This window comes from Bos grunniens, chromosome 7, assembly GCF_055505025.1.
Source record: "Bos grunniens cultivar Pamir isolate PY7600 chromosome 7, Bosgru_T2T1.0, whole genome shotgun sequence".
NCBI classification, from domain to species: Eukaryota; Metazoa; Chordata; class Mammalia; order Artiodactyla; family Bovidae; genus Bos; species Bos grunniens.
This window is the reverse complement of record NC_141171.1, coordinates 35,184,449-35,206,443: the sequence shown is the minus strand read 5'-3', so window position 1 is coordinate 35,206,443 and position 21,995 is coordinate 35,184,449. Positions and strand designations below refer to the sequence as shown.

The 21,995-nt window shown below is 42.0% G+C and overlaps 1 protein-coding gene across 23 annotated transcripts in view; it reads right to left on the bottom strand.

The window, feature by feature from the left end:
• Window positions 1-21,995, bottom strand: part of LOC147369033 (uncharacterized) — a 1,040,253-nt gene that overhangs the window by 918,203 nt on the left and 100,055 nt on the right. The window contains exon 1 of one of the 23 annotated variants that reach the window (XR_015167181.1): window positions 2,166-2,300. The exons of the other annotated variants lie outside the window; for them this stretch is intronic. The gene's annotated coding sequence lies outside the window, so the exon portion shown is untranslated. Of the gene's footprint in view, window positions 1-2,165; window positions 2,301-21,995 lie in introns of those variants that run through there. 23 annotated transcript variants of the gene reach the window in all.

The following is a 21,995-nucleotide window of genomic DNA, read 5'->3' as shown; positions in this document are numbered from 1 at the left end:
TGCCTCTGAAGGGGAACACACTAACTTGAAGAGTTCCTTGTTCAGTCCAAAATGTTAACAAAGACATATCATGAAAATTTATAGTGAAATCTTTAAAAAAGATTATCGAGCCAAAATTTTACTATTTCATTAAATTGTATATTCTGTATTAACCACAGGGCTAAATTCAGAAAGCAACAAGTGGGCTAAAAGGAAAAGAAAGAGGTAGAGGTGGAGGAGCCCAGATGACAACTCGGCAATTCAGTTTCAAAAAACTTTCCTTAGTCAGCCCCACACGAACTTAGCCTGTGCTCTGGGCTTTCATAGCATTTTTGTTCTGAAATCTATTTCCAGAGTTTATGACTTCCAAGGTTTTATGGTCCTTCCCAAGAAAGCTTTCTTCACCTATTAATACACATTATGGTTCCTCTTCTCGAATAGTGGTTCTTATGAAAGTCAAGTAATTTTTATGTGATAAACATGTAGCTTGGATGGAAACTTTTCAGTGGATTTGGGTAAGACTTTTGGTTTGTGTTTTTGGAGTGTGTGTGTGTGCATGTGTGTGTATGTGATGAATCGTGAGCAGATTCTAACAGTTCTCCCTATCTGTTTTACTTAGGCTAAAGAAAGAGGGCAAAGGAGGAGATAAAAATATTCAAACTGCAATTTTCATTTCAAACAGAATTATCTATACTGCTTGTCTTGTGGTTTTTTTAATATATTATTGGTCTGAAATTAGAGCTCATGAACACTTAATTTGCCTAAACTTAATCCTACAGACATAAGTGAAAAACGGTAACAACAACAACAACAAAAACCTCTCAGGTCAACTGTAAATAAAATGGCCAATCATTTTACTTCCCAGTATTTCTCTTTTCTGGTCCATTTCTCTAATTCACCATCTAACAACACACCCACCAATATCACAAAGGAATTTTGACAACCCAAGGAAGCAAATGCTCTCACTCTGGCTTTACTGGTTAAGAGGATGATTGTCAACTCATGTAACCTCCAGGACTCAGCCAGGAAGAATGACCAAATTCTTAGAGGTTCTCCCTGTTTCCCAGAAGAGCATTGGAGTTCATATTTTTGTGTTTTGTTGTTTACATTCAGCCAAACAGCAGCTCATAGACACAAGTGTTACTACCTTCCCAAATCTGCCAATTTCCAAATAAACACCCTTACCTTTAAATGCTCAGTCACTAGCTATAGATTAACAGTGACACCTTTTTAAACAGGGTAGGTTCAACTTGAGGTAAGTACAGTAAGCAAATGCCTTATCAACTAAGAATTATTTTTACTGCTTTGCTATGCTTCCTGAGTCATTTCAGTCAGGTTCTCAAAACTATATGCCTCCCAAGGACGATCTCATACCTTAACAAACATACATATATGTATACACACACACACATATACAATGGAAGGAGTGAAAGTCACTCAGTCATGCCCGACTCTTTGTGACCCTATGGACTATACAGTCCATGGAATTCTCCAGGCCATAACACTGGAGTGGGTAGCCTTTCCCTTCTCCAAGGGATCTTCCCAACCCAGGGACCAAACCCAGGTCTCCCACATTGCAGGTGGATTCTTTACCAGCTGAAGCCTCAAGAATACTGTAGTGGATAGCCTATCCCTTCTCCAGCAGATCTTCCCAACCCAGGAATCAAACCAGAATCTCCTGCATTGCAGGCAGATTCTTTACCAACCGAGCTATCAGAAAAGTGCACTTAGAGGGAACGGTAATAATAAAGGCAAATTTTCCTCAAGTTCTTATAATGTACCAGGTACTCCACTAAGCAATTTTTCATATATGTAGTCTCATTTAATTCTCGAAACACCTCAGAGGTGGGTACTATTCTTGTTACTGCTATATTACAAAGAGTAAAAGAAGGTATAGGGTAGCATCACAGAAGGAGTTAGAGATTGCAACTCACATCCTCTGACTCCAGGCTTTTAACTGCTATGGACTAGGGCATAGAAATAGAAGTATCACCTTAGCTTTGACTCAAAAGAAAAAAATCGTAAGTATGCACAGGTATATCATAAATATGATATGCATATTTAGACCACACATTTTAAACTCCCCCAATTTTTCTACCTCTGCAGTATAATACGCACATAATTTGTGAATTAAAATTTAATCGAGCACACTACTATGAACAAATTACAAAATACTCAACACTTACATCAACTCAGGCTCCATTCCATTATCAAGAGAGAAGCTGTTTATGCATTCTTATTCTGGCAATTAAGGACAAGTATGTTTCCTAAAGTGAAGGTTATTTTGACTTTGATAAGTATATTGCTCACTGTCTGATCACAAAGGGCCAGAGCCTGGAGATGAATAACACAATACTTTGTCCTTCACTTCAGGCATGATGCTGGACCTCCCTGGCTGTAAATTTACCAATATTTGATGGCCCCAGTATCAGCGGCAAAATGATGCATAATAAACACAATACATTATGTGCCACTTCTTGATTTGGTGCCAAGTCAGGGAAGGAAACAGTCTGCTTCTGAATGGGTTTTCTGAGATAATACACAGTACGTCCTGGAGAGAGCCGAACAAAAGAACTGAAGCTTGTTTTTCATCCCTCTGTTTCCAAACTAGCCTTTGAAATTGACAGTCTGGAGTGATGTGAACCCTGGTACTGCCATCACCGGGCTGATATCAGGAAAAGCAGAATACACAGGCTTTTATCTGGCCAGGAAAAAGGAAGCAGCTTATTTTGAACAGGAAGGAAAAACGATATTTGATGAAAGCCAGAGAAACAAGCTGCCTAAGTCTTTTTACAAAGAAGCGACAAAATAATGCTTTGTGAAATAATATGCAGACCTAAAAATAATGTTTCAATAGCATTTTTTAATTGTTCCATTTTATCCAGAATGGTTTTTCCAAAGTTGAAAATCTTTCTTTAGTGCAAAAAGGAGAAAACACTATTTGAAGGCCTGCATCTATGAAAAAGTATTCCTTCACTACTAAGGAAATGAAAACCATGATAGGAAGTATACACACAGCTTCACGTTCCTCTTCCTGCATCCAGATCAGGGACCTCAGGAGTCACTGGGTCCAACCCTGACATTTCATAGATGACAGACTTAAAACTGGTAAGTCACATGCCCAAGGTTATGCTTGGAATTGTGTTCTTTTTATTCCCTGAATAGCAAGCAAATGGCAAATGGAAAGAGCAAAAGAGAACTTGTTACAATTTACCCAAAGATTTCCTATAAGAAAAATGGTGATAATAATGGTTCCTAAATTCACTTATCTAGAAATGCATATTATCAGAAATCCAAGAAACATATGAACATTTCCTAAGGCAAGAATCATTTTTTAAAACTCAGATATTCTGCCAGGTATACTTGCTTTATCAGTATCAGTTTAGGGTTGCCAGCTCAGTTGTCTTTTTCCAAAAAGGATAGTAAAAAAGTCCAGGAGTTCTCCTCAGGCAGGATAAACAAAGCCAAACATTTGAAAACCTCTTTCATGTGGGTCTCATGTCAAGTTTACAAGTGTAAAAGCACTTATACACCAGTCAACTAAATTCTTACTGGCAATAGGTAGAGCCTGTACCAGGGAAATGTGGTAATTTTCCAGCTTCTCTGTACTCTATCACCTCATCCCACTAGCTAAAAAAAATTGCCCTATATGATTCTACAAAAAAACAGGAATAAACCCCTGGGTTGTTTGCCCTCTCCCTACCTCATCATCCTAGAACTTGGCCACATGTTCAAGTTCCAGGCGGCATTCATCTAGCCCTGGAGACGTGTTTTTCAGTTCACAGGATGGTCCACCCAAGGCCACTCTTCATGTGGAAGGTTCCTTGAAAGATGGGATAGACTTTATACATGCCAGAGGCTACACATCTTCCCTTCGCTCTTAGACCCTGATCCAGGAAACATTATGCTGCTGCTAAGTTGCTTCAGTCGTGTCCGACTCTGTGCGACCCCATAGACGGCAGCCCACCAGGCTCCCCCGTCCCTGGGATTCTCAGGAAACATTATGGCGGCATTCAAAATGGTGAAAAGACTCCTGACACTCAAGTTTCTCTCACCCCACCCTCCTATCATCATAACTTTTCGACAAAACATTAAACATCAACATTAACTAACTTAAAGTTCAGAAGGGTAATTTTTTCCTCAAGGACAGGCTCATTTTGACCTACTATCCAGGAACTGCCCATGACTTTTTACTTCAATAGGATGATCCCAATGACTATCTTTACAAGTGTTATATTCATGCAGTATTTTGCAATACTGAAGAGAGTGTCAATGGTCAGATTGTCCTCCAGCCCCTATTTCCCTTATCTTCTATAGAAGCCTAACGGCCATGAGGACTTACACTTACTTGGGAGTGTGGTAACTGAGACAAATCAAATTTGTTCTTCTCTTTTCCCCACCCTTCTTGATCTTTGTTGCATGCAGATAAAGTGGCGTGGAAAGAACATCAAAGAAACAGTGATACTCATTGCCAATAATCCAGGGTGTCTGTATGGACACAGAGGGAGGCATCCCTTCCCCATTTTCTTTAATGCTGGTGGGTGTGTGCGCACCATGTCATGTGTATATAAACCTTGGATCTTTGTAAGCACCAGCAGCTGGAGAATATCTCTCTCTCCAAACAGCATCAACAACATGAAGACCCTTCAAAGCAGGGCCAGAGCTCCCCCTGATACACATGATTCTCATACACATGACTAATAAAAAAACACAAAATACTATTTTGCTGCTCATCTCATTTGAGTCACCCATTATATATTAGGACCCAATTATGTATACAGTACTGGTTAGAACCTATGGACACTTAATGAACAAGGGCTAACCCTGCCCTTGTAGAACTTAATCTAGAGGATTTAGCTAGTATATCTTTCATGGCCTCCTCAATTAAGAAATTAACTGTTTAAATAAGAATGTGCCTATTGTAGGGCTTATGACCCAGTAAAGGGAGCATAAGGCTGGTATGGTGGTTGCCTATCCATTTCAGAGGGACATGTGTTCCCCACGCATGTGTGGGAGTCCCTGGGTGGCAGCTAGCTGTGGGAGTGAGAGGTCATGAACGAGGAGGAGGGTGTATGTATTTGACCCCAATAAAGCTCTGTAGCCATGAAAAGTAAAGAATGTGCCTAGCTACCAAAGATAGGAACTTAACTTCCTTCATTTTTATATGACTTTAATGACTAGCAATTAAAATATTCCTGCACACGGTAGGTGCTCAAGAAAATATTGGTTGCTAAGTGCATGTTGAAAGTCAAGGCTATTCCCCAAAGCAATGTCCCCTTTTCTTTACGCTACACAGCACATGAAGGGAGACTGACAAGAAGAAATGTTTCCTTAGTGATTCTCAAGAAAGGCAAAGTTGTCAACATTTTCTCTTGTCAAGGATGTTCTCTAACAAAAACTAGAGAGCAGCTTCCACAATGCCGAACTAAATGTGAAGATAATGGTCAGGAGGGCTCTGGGAGCTACCTGCATTCCCACTCTGAACACTCTCTTAACAGGAACACATCTGCCAGGAGAACAGAGCAAACCTCATTTTGCTAGGAGACAACACACAGCTGCAGAGTTCAGCACTCCACTTAATCCCACAGATAAATTCACAAGTTGTCCTAAACATGCCACTCTCCTGGGGATACAGACTCTACAGTGTCTGTTGTTTCATGTATCACAAATAATTCATATCTTTCCTTTCTCCCTCCTTCTCTCCTTCTCTCTCTCCCCTTCCTTCTCATTCTCTCTCTCTCTTATACACACACACACACACACACACACTCACACAGAATATATACACAACCTTCTATCTTTAAAAGGCTACTTTTGAGTCTCCTTTAAACTCTCCACACAGGACACAGGAGGTCACCACACAGCCTGTTTCTTCACACAAGTGTACTACTATTTTTTCCTCAAAGAGGAATTGCTCCTGTCACTGCTCCTTCCCAGAATTCTTCCCAAGCCTTTTTTTTTTTTTTAAGTGCATGAGGTATGCTTTTAATTGGGCATTTCATTAGAGAAGAATGAGGCATAAAGGAAAACAAAATGAGCTGTAGTCATTTGTTTTGAGGAGATCATGCTAGTCATCAGCATCTGAACCCTGCTGAAGCACAGTTTCAATTTCCCCTCTCAACTGTGGGTAAAACGATGTTGACAACACATATTTCTCTCTGTCAAAACATTTCACTTACTCGGCAATCTGTAGACAGTTTGAGAGTCATATCACCAATGAGCAGTGCCATAGTGCTCTTCCCATTATTTTAAAATCATAATGGCACATGCTTCAAGAGAGAGGCACAGCACAGGCCGAGATCCAAATTGTAAAGAAAAACGCTAAGAGTCGGCAAGCAGTGAGGGCGCTGTAAATACTGGGCCTCCTCACTGAGCCACAGAGAAAAATGGCTGTCGGCGCCCCATTTCATCAGGAGAGCCTGGTCCCATTGTCCTCGGAGTTCAGCCTCTTGGGGAGGGGTCACGGAGGGAATTCTGGGAGTTCTGTGCTCAGTTGCAGTAACGGGCTTTGACTCACGTTTGAGAAAGGGGATTTCATACCACTAGACCTAATTAAATGATGTTTTGGGTCTGGGAGAGGGGGAGGAAAACTAAAGTGATCTCTGACTAAAGAATTGTATTCAAGTTCCAGTGAAAGACTGTACTGCTGTGTGTCCCGGATACACAAAAGGCAATAACAAGGTGCTGAAACTAGACATATTCTGACAAAACTGCTTATGGCTCCCACAGAAAGACGATGACTGTGGTGCAATCTCCTCAAAATGGCTCATTTTCAGTGCGGAGTATTCAAAAGAGATAATGTTCAAAGAAATGGAAATGTGCTGCCTAGATAACAGCCCTGGGCTGCAAGACAGATACGGCAAGGCCTCAAGGACACAGCTTTGGCAGAAAACAAATAATGAAGCAATCCTGGAGCGTTTACTGTCCAGGCCAGGGAGTACTGACCAGTCGCGAGGTTCAGATTCATGGCTATGATTATTAAAGCTCATGGGAGAAATACACTCCACAAGTGTCAAATATAGCCAATAACGTGCCCTATGAGCAGTGGGCAGGCTCACCAATGGGCAGCCACATTTGTTCCCCTGCTCTCAGGGGAGAAGGCACTTGACCAATTATTGCCAGTTGGCTGGGTTAGTGAAACTGCACAGACTCCTACTATCCACCTCCATTCTATCTTTCAATTCAATGTATCTTACTGAGTTTTGCTAAACTTATTTTTGAAAGTGAAAGTTGCTCAGTCAATTCTGACTCTTTGCAACCCCTGGAGTATATGTCCATGGAATTCTCCAGACCATTATACTGGAGTGGGTAGCCTATCCCTTTTCCAGTGAATCTTCCCAACCTAGGAATCGAACTGGAGTCTCCTGCATTGCAGGCAGATTCTTTATCAGCTGAGCTACCAGGGATAAAAATAAGCTTATTTTTATATATCTATAAAAATAGGTCAACCAGGTTGTGTATTGATCTAACAGTAGTAAGTACTTTTGCTATAATCACTAATATTCATCTGGCCAGGTTTCACAGGAAGTGTGCAATTTTAAGCATCTATAAAATCCCTTGGTTTGTCAAGTTTGTACCAGCTGTTATTACTTTAATAGAGATCACTGCATAATTTCAAAATATCTTATTCTTTCTAAAATTATCCTGATGCTCAAAACTGTCTGGAACTCGGAAGTGTGCTTCCTGCTTCTATCTCTAATCTGGATGGGTTAATTAATTTCCTCATCCTGATGTTAAGCTGTGCTTCAAGCCAGGCATCAGTATTTGCTTTCCACCATGTTCCTACAGACACAAATAGGTATGGCTAAGGGGATAACTTTATATTGTTCTTTTGTATTCTCTAGTGAACAGGAGGAACTGGAGGAAACTTCTTGGTGGGGTAGCAGGTGGCAGCCACTCAAAGTCCACTCATATGGTTGAAGGGAGAACCGTAAAAAGGGATGCAACAAGTATACAAAAAGTAATCAATAAATATTTCATAAGGGAATTTATTTCCTTTCTCAAAAAGCACATACCTGCCCTACAACCCTAAGAAGTATTTTAATTCTTATTTTGCAAGTAATACTGGCGGAAACTCACCTTTAATATTGTCCAAGTTGCCCAGTCAAAACCACTTTGTCATGAGACAGTGCCAAGGTCAAAGTGTTCACAGTCACAGCCTTCCGTTCCTCTGCTTCTCAGAGCTGAAGACCCAAGTTTTAGGAGACTAAGTCAGACTGGCAATGAAAAGATCTAAATTCTCTAGAGGGAATCCTGTTTATATCACCGTGGAGTGCCCTAGATGTCCAAGAGAGGCAGACAATATGACTATCACAGAGAAGTAAGTAATGGAGGGTGCCCACGTGTGCAGCATCATCGGACTGGATCCCCCAAGGTGGGGACACTTTTTTACTTCTGTTTGTCCTGGACCTTGTCTAGAACAAAACAAACTGTCTCTGGAACACGTATTCTATTAGTCTCTGGTTTACTCTGACTCCGTTTAAAATATTTAAATCAAATGGTAGAAGAGGGACTTCCCTGATGGCCTAGTGGTTAAGACTCCACACTTCTGACCCAGATTCAATCTCTGGTCAGAGAAGTAAGATCCCACACGATGCCTGGTGCTGGGGGAAAAAAAGTAGGAAAAAAGGTGCAAGTGACAACAAGAGATGGAGACGGGGTGGGTCAAGGAAACAGTAGACAGGTTTGGAGCCTTGAAATGCAAATGGTTCATTTATAGCAAATTAAGACCTCAGCCTATACCAATGAACTTACTAAAAGTCAAATTTTTGTCATAGAGACATACAATTGCAGACAAGTAAATAGGCTTATACTAACCTATACTGGGCTCCCAGTTTAAAGGTCACTGAGTACTTCAAACTTGCTTCTAACTGGCTGGCTCTCCTTTTAGTCTATCTGGATAATGTCTGATAACACCTGCATTTCTCTTCCTTACAGAACACTTTGCACTTAGCCCCAGTGAGTAGCCACTGCTAGCATTTCCTCACCATATTGATTTGCCAAGTTGATACCATTTGGCTGTTTACCACAATCATGGAGAGGACACTTGTAGTTTGAGCAGAATCTCTGATGCCTGGACATCTATCAGTTTAGTTCAGTTCAGTCATTCAGTCGTGTTCAACTCTTTGGGAGCCCAAGGACTGCAGCATGCCAGGCTTCTCCATCCATCACCAACTCCCAGAGCTTGCTCAGACTCATGTCCATCGAGTCAGTGATGCCATCCAACCATCTCACCCTTTGTCGTCCCCTTCTCCTCCTTCCTTCAATCTTTCTCATCATCAGGGTCTTTTCCAATGAGTCAGTTCTTCGCATCATGTAGCCAAAGTATTGGAGCTTCAGCATCAGTCCTTCCAATGGATATTCAGGACTGATTTCCCTTAGATTTAACTGGTTTGATCTCCCTGCAGTCCAAAGGACTCTCAGGAGTCTTCTCCAACACCACAGTTCAAAAGTGTAAATTCTTTGGCACTTGGCTTTCTTTATACTCCAACTCTCACATCCATACATGACTACTGGAAAAACCATAGCTTTAACTAGATGGATCTTTGTTGGCAAAGTAATGTCTCTGCTTTTTTATAGGCTGTCTAGGTTGGTCATAGCATTTCTTCCAAGGAGCAAGTGTCTTTTAATTTCATGGCTAAGTAACCATCTGCAGTGTTTGTGGAGCCCAGGAAAATAGTCTCTCACTGTTTCATTATTTCCCCATCTACTTGACATGAAGTGATGGGACTGGATGCCATGATCTTAGCTTTCTGAACATTGAGTTTTTAAGCCAGCTTTTACACTCTTTTCTTTCACTTTTATCAAGAGGTTCTTTAGTTTCTCTTCACTTTCTACCATAAAGGTGGTATCATCTGCATATCTGAGGTTACTGATATTTTCCCCAGGAATCTAGATTCCAGCTTGTGCTTCAGCCAGCCTGGCATTTCGCATGATGTACTCTGCATACAAGTTAAATAAGCAGGGTGACGTATACAGCCTTGATGTACTCCTTTCCCAAATTGGAATCAGTGCATTGTCCCATGTATGGTTCTAACTGTTGCTTCCTGACCTTCATACAGATTTCTCAGGAAGCAGGTCAGGTGGTCTGGTATTCCTATCAGTTTAAGAATTTCCCACAGTTTGTTGTGATTCACATAGTCAAAGGCTTTGCCATAGTCAATAAAGCAGAAGTAGATGTTTTTCTGGAACTCTCTTGCTTGTTTGATGATCCAACGGTTGTTGGCAATTTGATCTCTGGTTCCACTGCCTTTTCTAAATCCAGCTTGAACATCTGGAAGTTCATGGTTCATATACTACTGAAGACTAGCTTGGACAATTTTGAGCATTACTTTGCTAGCATGTGAAATGAATACAATTGTGTGGTAGTTTGAGCATTCTTTGGCATTGCCTTTCTTTGGGATTGGAATGAAAACTGACCTTTTCCGTCCTGTGACCACTGCTGGAGTTTTCCAAATTTGCTGGCATATTGAGTGCAGCACTTTAACAGTGTCATCTTTTAGGATTTGAAATAGCTCAACTGGAATTCCATCACCTCCACTAGCTTTGTTCATAGTGATGCTTCCTAAGGCCCACTTGACTTCATATTCTAGGATGTCTGGCTCTAGGTGAGTGGTCACACCATTGTGTTTATCTGGATCATTAAGATCTTTTTGTATAGTTCTGTGAACATCTATATACCAGTGTATGTTTATGGACCAAGGAATCAACAAATGGCCAATGGCAAACACTTCCCACATTAGGGTAACATGCTTGTTTTTTCTCCTTGCCCTCATAGTCATCTAAACCTAGGTGAAGCCCTCTGCACATCAAAGGCATATTTTTCTGTGTAGTGACAGACAGACCCAATAAAATCCTCCTTCCAAGATGTCTGAATGTTGGAAACCAAGAACCACAGAGAAGCAGAAGCAGCAATGAGACCGTGAAAACCACCAGTAAAGAGAAGCCCCAAAGTAGGGAATATTAGAAATGAGAGATAGCAGTCAACAGCCTCAGAAGCAGAGTCACAGTGAATACAGCAGAGAGCAGGGACCAAAAGGCAAGACTCCTGAGCAAAGAGTGTACTCCTCTGCTTCTGTTGTGCCTGAACACGGCTCTGTTCCTCTTTGAGACCTCCTGAGGGGTAACTAAGGTGGTTTTTCCTTCTCCCTACTCCTTACATCCTAACAAACTCAGGGACCTCCCAATTCATTGTAGCAACACCATGACCACTGCCCAGAGAACGGGGAAACTCTTTGGGGATTACTTCAAAGCCTGAAAAAGTCCTCCTTGAATGCCCATAAAGTGAAGTAAAATATTTTACCTCTGATGAATGAAAAGTGTGAGTTTTGAAAACTTGGAAAAAGTTATTCAGAGTCAAATTTGTGGAAGAAGGTAGGGAATCTAACTGAAGCCTCTTTATAAATAATATCAATATATAAATATAGAGACATCTGATTCTAAAGACATGATTCTTTAAAGGACCAAACAGTAAATATTTAGGCTTTGAAGGCCATATGGAATCTGTCAAAACTACTCAACTCTGCCACTGTAGCATGAAAGTAGCCATTGACAGCACATAAACGAATAAACATTGCTGTGTTCCAATAAAAACGTTATTTATGAATGCTGAAATTTGAATTTCATACAAGTTTTATGTGTCACAATATATTATTCTTGTTTTGATTGTTTCAACCATTTAAAAATGTAAAGACCATTCTTAGGTCTGGGGCCATGCCAAACAGGCAGCAGGCTGGATTTAACCAGCAGGCCATACTTTGCTGACCACTGTTCTACAGAAATGAAACTGACAATGATTGCATGTGTGTGTGTGTGTGTGTGCATGTGTACATGTGCGAATGTGTTAAGATGCCTCCAAAGACAATTTCAAAGTAGTTCTTAAATGTTTAGCAAGATTGATCCCATTGAAAAAAGACAATACAGTCCCAAGGTGATTACACTGAAGTGAAAGATTATTACAGTATACAACCTCCTTGGGGGCAGAGACTACATCTTATGCATTTTAGTTTCCCTCACTTGCCTTATGAATAGTACACATTCAATTTATTTTTAGTCAATTGAATGAGTTTTAATGAGTTTGTTAAAAGCCATCTCATTACATGACAGCCATCTCTTGAATACTAACTAATGATTCAAAGATTCTTGAACAATTTAGATCAATATTCCTTTAACAGAGTATTAAAATATCCATCATTAGCATTTGATTTGTTCACTAGCAATTTCAATCCGAAAAACTGTAACCTATTTTTTTAAAACATCCTCTTAAAATAACTGGGAAACCAAAATCATTCTTTTCCATTCCTTACCATGCTATCAAAATTCTATTTGGCAATAGAAATACACTATTCAGACTTCAAGCATCCAGTCAACTATATAGCCCAGACTTAAGATGGAGTCAAAAGTTAAACTGGTTTTCAACTCAACAATATTCTTTCTTTAGATTTTTAGGGTAATCCTCATTAAAATCAGAACTACAGATAACCTCAGAAATCATATACAGCATCCCAGTGTCCAACATCTGAAACACAAAAGGGAAGGAGAGTTTTGTGGGCTTTTTCTTTTTTTTAATTTTTCAGGAATTTCACTTTTATCCTCAACTCAGGCAAGGCACACCTAGAACATTCTCTACAAAACATTCTGGAAGAACAGGACTCAAATGTGGAGTGCTCTCGCTGCGTCTCCCTCTGTCACGCTCCTTCCTTTGTCCTCCCACTGCCCGCAAACCCACACGTGCACACACACTTGAACGTACGTCTTCTTCCCAGAAGACAACCCTATTATGAAAGTTCCTCAGAAAATTTCTTCAAATCCAATTTTCCTTCCCCAAAGCCCAATTTCAAGAGACCAGCCCCTAGGAAAGGCCAGGATTGTCATGATGCCTTAAAACAGAAACAAGAGTAAGCTTCTCCCACAGATGCCCCCTCACTGAGCCACACACAGCACAGGGACGGGGGGTGGGGGCAGTTTTACATGAGGAGGGCCAGCCTTAGCAAGACACTCAGTGTCAAGTTACACACAAACTAAAGACTAGAAATAGTGCCATGGCCAGCAACCCACAGAGCTGCCAGACTGCCACCCCAGACCACCATGACACACCAGGAACCTCAAGAAACACACCAGCATGGGACATTTAAGTGTGCTCCAGGACAAATGATCAGCCAGCTTTACCACATCAGGGAGGGCCAGGAGCCGGTTTATAGTGACTGAATCTTACTGTAGTCAAGTCTCCACACAGCGGCCTGAGTAATCTCTTCGAAACAGCCACTGTCCTTGTCAAAATCCCCTAATGCTTTCCATTATCCACAGGATTACAAGACAAATTTGTCAGCAGGGTGAGCTAGACTCTTCTCCATGCCTTTGCACAATCACTCTTAGACCTGTATCAGTGGGCTCCCTGGCCTCCTGCTTCTGGTTATATTGGCCAGTGGGAGGCACCTATGGGAACTCTGAAACAAGGAGGGCAGTGAAGACATGGCTTTCCCCCAGCTTTTTCTTGGCTGGGTCACTGTGATCTGGTTGCATCCCTCCAGAGTCAGGAGCTGCCCTCTCCCCTTGCTAACCTCCTTTATCAGCCCCAGCATACTGCACTAACCTTGTTGCTTTTCCGATGCCTGGCCCACATCAAAACTCTCTCCACATAACTCAACTAAATTATGCTTTTCATTTCCTGCCAGAACTCTGGCTGATCCATGTGGCCTACAATGCCCTAAATGACCTCACCTTTGACCTCCACTCCAGCTTCATGTTGTTAAACTCATCCTTACTCACTTGCCCCCGACCACTCAGGGCTTCTCTCTGGTCCTTAAATACTCCAAGCCTGTCCCTATCTCTGAACCCTTGTCTTTGCCTCAACTGTCCCCGCTTCTCACTACCACCACATGGCTGGGAGCCTTCCCATCTTTCAAGACTGGTTCAAACATTCCGCACTCAGGCCTACCCTTACCACCAACCCTGTCAATCTCTAGAGCATCATGCACAAAGCACTGTCTAAAATGTCCTGTTTACTTGTTTGCATTTAGTTTCTGTCTCTCTCCTCCTGCTCTCCCAGACAGCAAGAGCCTTGCCTATCTTATTTATCCCTTTAAACCCTGATCCCAGAACCATCCTGATACATAAACTTGATGATGCAAAATCATTTGCTGTTGAATTAGTAAATAACATCTAATATGTTCAATCTCACGTCTAATAGATTCCATGAGAGAAGTGGAATATAACCACAGAGAGGCCAAGTAGAAGAACATAATTAAACCTATCCTGGAAACTTTAGTCTTTCAAGAGTAGCAGATTATTATTTTAATTGCTGATGATTTTTTTTCAGTCAATGAACACCAGTCATTGGGAAAACAACAGCAAGCAGGATAGAGCTCATAGAAACTTAGGAAAAGAGAGAATTGAATCAAGAATCAGAATACAACAACTCCCCTTGGGAAGTACAGAGTGATACAGAACACATAACACACCTCATCTCACCCAGAGAGGGTCATGGAGAATCAAAATGCAGAGACACAGACTGAACTGAGCCAGCTTGAATGGATACTCTTGGTGGGCAGAGTGGTGGAGGAAACCAAAGCTCTGAAGACAAATCCCCTACCATATGCAGTAAGACAGGCTTTAATCATTGCCATCCAGGCACATACCACCCAGTCCTCACCTGGGTCTTCCACAACTGAGACTGCCTATTTATGAGGACAGAATCTCCTTTCTGTATCACCTCTTTCTCATTCATGTATTATCTCCAACTCTTGTCTCTCTTTTAGAACAGGAGTCAGGTTTTATCTCTCTTGCCACATGCCAGAAAACCCAGCACAAGAAAAGAGGCAAAAAATAGTCTTCCTTATCCACCTCCACACAAAATCATGTTTGAAAATAACAAAAGGTACATTAAACAGAGCCAATTATACACACAGCCTTGATATTTTATCTAGGAGTAATCGGTTGCATCTGATTATATAATTCTTTTAAGAATTAATAGAACTACTATAATATTGTATTGAAATACCCAATACATAGAAACAAGTTCAGGATCTTTTTTTTTTTTACTCTAAAAGAAAGTATTTTAGCTCTCTATCTTTGAATCTGCATGCAGTTTTGGTCATTTATTGCCAGTTATAGGCAGGAAAGCAAAGGTGCTGAAACCCTGGTGTGTTTTCAGACGCCAAAGCCAGATCCCGCTGGTCAGACCACCTCAGCCATCAAGGCTTGTTTGTGACATCACAAGGCCTGACTCACAGTAAGGTTAAAATCACCCACAGATCCACACCGACTGGCCATCAACAGAAACGAAGCCAGAAAACTGCAGGATTGTAGCTCATGTGGGCCTCCTTCCACCATTTTTAAGTGAAGCAGCTGAAGACTTGTCAGGCTAAATGACTTGCCAGGGTCACACAAGCTTGAGTGGCAGAAGAGCAACCAGAGTTACTAGGTTAACCTAGGGACTCTTTTGAGAGACTAGCTCAGTTATTTGGTCACTGGAAAGCTCTGCTGAGCTGGGAAAACAATCTCTCATCACTCATTGCTTTCCTCTAAAATCTACAGCCACATGCCTGAGGTAAATTGGCTTAACAGAGCCTCTTCAGGCATGGTTGTCACCTTGTCTGAATAGCATGAGGTGATTCTCAGACTAAGAAAACAAATGAGGAGTTTCTGGCTCAGTGCTAAGGAAAGCCGAAACCCATTCAACCCTCTGCTTTTCAGCCTTGCTGGTGTATCCTTTTAACCATGATTGCTTCAACAAGCATTGCTGAACTGCATTAAGTCAGGATCAATCCAGCGCACAGTTCTGAGCCTACAAATGTATGTTTCAGTGGATTTCAGACATGACTCACTAAATCAATCTTTCTTCCTCAAAAAAGTACAGCTAGAAAACAGAGGAGTCAGTCTTTTCCTGAGACACACAGACCAGCTGAGCCAAAAACTGATCCTCCTTTTCTAAAGACCACCTTCTCAATTCCACCCTGTACTGTGCCTTATATATTTCAGCAAGAGCCCTTGTAACCACAGTGGAAAAGGAAATTCATCTTCCACCCCAGCTGTGGCTTTGAAAATGACCCTTGCCTCTCCCCCAATTCTTCCTGCAGTCCTTACTGCATCTGAAGAACACTTTGGGCAATGACTGGAAGAGAGATTTGAGAGAAAGGAGAGGAAAATGGAGTTAGAGTAGAAAGAGAGACAGAAGTAATGTTTACAAAATTTAGCCTTGAAAACGCTAATGGAATCAGAGGCAAAGCACTCCAAGGCCTTGAGACTGCATTCCACTAAACTAGGAAGAAAGCGGCCAGATGTGGGTGAGGGAGTCAGGTCAGGATACCCTGCATTACGGGCTGCTCTACTCTAACAAGGGGAGGGGTGCACCCTTGTTAAGCTGGAGCACCCTTACAGTGCATAGAAGTCTCACCTTTCCTAAGACTGTCTAAGCGTATTTTAAAAGATTACCTAAGGACTTCCCTGGTGGTGCAGTGAATAAGAATCCTCCTGCCAATGTAGGGGACACGAGTTCAGTCCCCAGTCTGGGAAGATCCTACATGCCACAGAGCAACTAAGCCTGCAAGAGAAGCCATCACAATGAAAAGCCGGCAACTACAACGAAGAGTAGACCCTACTCGCCACAACTAGGGAAAGCCCACGTGCAGCAACAAAGACCCAGCACAGACAAAGATTACGTAGGTCTCTATCTAAAGTAACCCGATTACGTAGGTCTCTATCTAAAGAAACCCAGCTACTGTGCATTGGAATACCAGAAATTGGACAGGAACAGCTGTAGCTGTTTAATGAAACTAGCCACGCGACATAGGGTACAAGCAGAAAACAACTGAATCTTTCATTTACTACCTATTCAAAGCTCATCCACAGACTCATTCTTCCCTGCCTATTGGATGAAATCTCTGGCAGATCCCTTCATTTTTTTTTCAGTTTGTTTTAGGCACAAGAACAGTTTTATTTGGGAAATGATTGCCCAGTAGAATATGAAAATCAAAATCCCAAGCTCTTCTTTAATTTGGAGTCCCTTTCCTTCTCTAGCACATTACTGTTTTAAGGCCTAGAAACCAGGGGTGGGGCAGAGCAGGCCAGTTGGGCTGCCTCTCTTTTCCCCAGCTTTGTTCTTCTAGTCTGCCTCTCAGCCATAGTCAAGGTGTTTGATCCTCCAGGACTGGGCCCAAGGGAGGAAGGCAGTAGGGGAAAGGACAATCCTAGCATGGCTGGTTTTGTGTGTGTGTGTGTGAGTGTGTGTGTGTGTGTGTGTGTGTGTTTGATCTGACATTGGGCAAATATTGACCCAGCTCTTTATAAGTTGAGGCCCTGGAGGGTAATATGGAGACCCTCTTCTGGTGACCTCTCACCCAGGTTCCCTGTACATGGATGACACTCCCTCATCAGGCCGGTTTCAACCCTTTCAACTCCCAGACCCCTAGAAGATTCCCTGAATAGACTCCACTATACTGTCACATCCATGTGGGCTTCCTAAACTGAGCCCAGGTCAGCTCCCCTCCACCACCATCATTAGAGAGCCACACACCCCACGGAAAGCACAGGCTATTTTTTTGGTTCTGACGTTGAAGAAGGGAGAAATGGCTTCCATGCAGTTTTGTATGTATGTCATGACAGCCAGGCACACAGCTCCAGCCACATACTCAGAAATGAATCAGTCATCACAAATGTCCCTTATGCCCATAGAAGAGTTAAAAATCCTGTAAATGGACTTCTTGAAGCCCCTCTCTCCTGCTTGAGGTGAAGACAGCATGGGTCATGGGAAAGTGAGTCACAGCTCTCCGACAAGCTTTCTCCTGAAACATTCTGTCCTTTTTCACCACCCCCCGCTTAGGTAGCCTCCAGATAAAACTATAGAACTTATTTGGGTCAACTTCTTATGCCAGTCCTGCACAAGAGACCTGACACTCACTTTGAGATATGGGTTCTACAGTTTTGTTCTCTGATTTTAAGACCTCAGCAAAAGTGAGAGAAAAAAATGTCCCACTCTGACAACCGATTACACAGTCATGGTACTGCCCTGATGTCAAATGGATCTCTTCTTGAGCCCAGGTGGAGCAGAAAAGAGAAACCTTATATAACCAATCCCTTCTACTTACCTATGAGAGTTCTTGCTTTTGAAAGGGTTCCAGGACTTTTAGTTTAGACTGTACCATTACAGATGTCACAGGAAGCTTCGGGTACCTAATGGGATCTAATGGAATTTGCCCACTGTTTTATCACCTTTAATTGCTAAGGACCAGAGCTGTAAACAAAGGCACAAACCAACCCATGTTCGCAGTGCAGAGAACTGCCAATAGATATGGCCTGTCCAATGTCACACTCTCTCACCTTTCTCTCTTTCTTCTTCTCTCTCTCTGTGTCTGTCTGTCTCTCTCACACACACACACACATGCACAGAAACTGCCAAAACAACTTACCACAAACTTGGTACCTTCCAACACACACATGTATTCTCTAACAGTTAGGAGGTCGGAAGCCAGTATCATCTTCACTGGGCCAAAGTCAAAATGCAGGCAAAGCTGCACTCCTTCCTGAGGCAGGGGAGACTCTGCTTCCCCACCTTGTCTACCTTTGGGAGCTGCTGTCATTGAATTATGGTAGCTTCTCCTATCTTAAAGCCTAGAAAAATGATCTTACTTCAGTCATCAGACCACCTCTATTTCCAGTCAAAGCTCCCTGTGTTCCCCCTTAAATGGACATTTGTGATTACATTTAGGTCCCATGTGGATAATCCAGGTAGTCTCCACATCTCGGGATCCTTCAGCACATCTTCAGAACCCCTTTCCCCATATAAGGGCTATAAGGATTCACGTTCAAGCTGCTGAGATTAGGACCTGGTTATCTGTGAGGGCATTGTTCAGTCTTCCAAAGGAGTAATACTGTTCATGGAAAGAGAGCCTCCTCTTCCTCATACTTGCCCCAGAGCCAAGAGAGCCCTCTATAAAATCAGGTGTCATAGAAGATACTGTTAACTGTCTCGCCCTTCAACCAAGCCCAAGCTACTGCTCTTCCTCTTGTTCAACTATAAAGGTTACAAAACTGAACACTCACTATGCCAGCTCCCTTTGTAGCTAGAGATAGTCATGTGGCAGAGTGCCAGGCAGGAAAACCCAAGTGAAAATCTCATGAAAGCATCCTTCCCTTTATTGCCGGCCTTGAAGGTAGAATATGATAGCCAGGACTACAGACGCCACCTAGGAGGGAAAGCTCAGGACACTAGCAGAGGTGTTGGCCCTGACATGTCTGAGTCGATAAACTAATTCCAACCACTAAGTACACCGGACAGGAAGTGACTAAGTGAGAGCACAGACTCTGGGGTGAGGCTGATAGGGACAGACCCCAATCCCATTTCTCAACAGTTAAGTGACCTTTTACAAATCACTCTGTACTTTATCACTCTCGTCTGTCATCGTGAAGATTATAAATGAGATAATGCAAATGCCAGTACACCACAAGCACTTGCCAAGCGTCAGTGGTGGTATTATTTTAACCTCACCCTATTCAAACACTGTACCGATTCCTTATTCAGAAGGGAATTTACAATTCATATCATCTTCTGTCAAAACACATGGTCCAGAAACTTGAGTCCTATGGGCCTGACCATGGACAAAGGCAGCCAAAGAGCACATGCAGTCACAGGGGTCCTGCTGCCAGCAGCTGACCTGGGGGGACAGAAAGGTTTTCCGCCTGCAGCAGAGCAATACTGTTCTGCTGCCCACCCAACCATATGCATAGAACAGCACTGAGACCTCCTGTGCCACCCAGAACACAGTCGGGGCCCATGAAAACCCTCTTTTGTTTTTCCCCAACCACAAACATACACTCACAGGAATGGGGTGAGAAAGTTCCCAGGAGGCAAGTCCAGTGCTTAATTTTCTTCTATTGCTCAGCATCTTGTTCAACTCAGGACCTGAGTGCTCTTACTATATATTATCCAATAATTAGGACCAGAAAAATACAAGCAAGATGACTAGGTACTAAGGGTTATTAGAAGAAAGGTGTCATTCAGATGCTCTTCCTGCTACTCATGGATTACCAAAGCAGGACCACAAGGATTCAAGGACTTAATTGCAAAGATAGAATGGGCACCAAGGGAAGGTAAGTGAAAAATCGAATTTTGGCCATTACCATGACATCTCATTTCTGGCCCCTTTTGGAAAGATTTACCTGCAACTCTCTAGGACTATTTCCTCCCCTGAAATCCTGAACGGAGGCACAGTGGGAAAGTCAGTAAGCATCACAAAGAGTCCATGGGTTGGAGGTAAAATATAAACCCTGGGCATTGACCTGCAATGGGTGGGCGCCATTGAAGTTGGACAGTTGAAGGGATCAGGGGTCAAGAAGGGAAGAATGAGCAGTGGGGAAACGCATGACAAGGGGACTACCTAGAAAAGACGGCCTGGCTGGAAGAAAGAAAGCATTTTGACGTCAGGGGAAATAATCTTGGACAGATAGGGAGGGCCAGCTGAAAATAAGCAGTAAATTATAATATTATTTTTTTCACAGAAGACCGTCTGACATTCTGGGCATTTTTCATCTGGTCCTTGGAACGGCTGACATTTTGCTATGAGACCAAAAAGATGGCCAGAACTGGTGTGACTTCCTGAGTGCCGTGGGAAAGTTCCCAAGACTCTAGACCAATACATCGGATTTCCAGGGACAGCAGAGCATGACTACTTAGCCCTGGGTCCAGAGAAATCTGAAACTATCTCACAACCATCCTCAGGAATGACATGACCCAAACACTCTTGGTTTTAAATATTGCAAAACCTTCCCTTTCCTATGAAGAGTTAATTGGGCATACACTCACTTCATCTGACCCCTGGTGCTTGGAAGGCAAGAGTGCTTCAGGTGGGGAAATAAAGATGCTCCTAATAGGAAGTGCCTGTGGAGGAATGGCCTGGACGGGGCCTCATGTGATTTATCTTCAGTAATAGATTCCAGAAGAGACACTATGGTGAGAATGAATTACATCGTAGGTAATGTTTTGCTTCACAGGACGCTTTGCCTCATTTTCCTGCTGCTTATACATGCTGCAAATGAGAAAGTACCCAGCTGACAACTTTCCCCCTGATTTATAGGGAAGGTCATTTAATCCCAAGTAAGAATTTTGCTCACCCATCTTCACTACTCCTTCCCCCGCTCTCTTCATGTTTTTTCAGTGTACCTTGAGATTCTCATCTGTACCTATGGCAGGAGTAACAGAAAGGTTCTAATAAATATTGCTCAAAGTGATTTGTTGGCATGAACATGCAAAATTTTGAGGGGAATAATTCAGGTCATATATGTACAACTCCTGATTACTTTGAATATAAATATGATGACACTATATATTTGTCATGCATACAGCTAGACTATTCATGGAATTAAATAGTAAATGTATTTGTATCAGTGATATTTTCATGTAGTATTTATGGCCTTGCCAAAAAAGAGCCTGGATTCTGCAAAGTACAACCATACTAGGGGAATATAACCCATTTTCCCTTGCTTGTTAACTTCAGAATTTTAAACTACTTTCATTTAATTTTGGTTCAAATTTAAAACCTGCATAAAATTATTAAATATAATTACTACATTTTTCAAATATATCCCTTTAAATGTAAATAATGACCTACTTTTCCTTTCAAGTTTTAATGACATCATTTGCAATTACCAGAGACTCCCAAGGATAGAAAATAACAGAGTCTCAAGACAATTATCTTCCTTAGAGGCAGAATCCAAAAGAAAAAAACCACCACCACCAGAGATATCAGAAAATAAATGAACAGAAACAAAGATATTTACATCTCCTCAATAAAGATGTATCATCAGAAAGCCAGAGCATAAATAAAAGCAGAGGAAAAACCCTTGCACTTGCCCTCAAAAAATTTTGCTGAAGTGTCCAGAACTGCACCGCTCTATAACAGTTTCTATATTAAAATAGTATATCACACCTGCCAAAAGACCAAGGTGAAAGCGGAAGGTCACTGGAGATCTTTGCTGCCTGGTAGCAGAGTTATCAAGAAATGGGTCCTGCAACTGAGACCTGG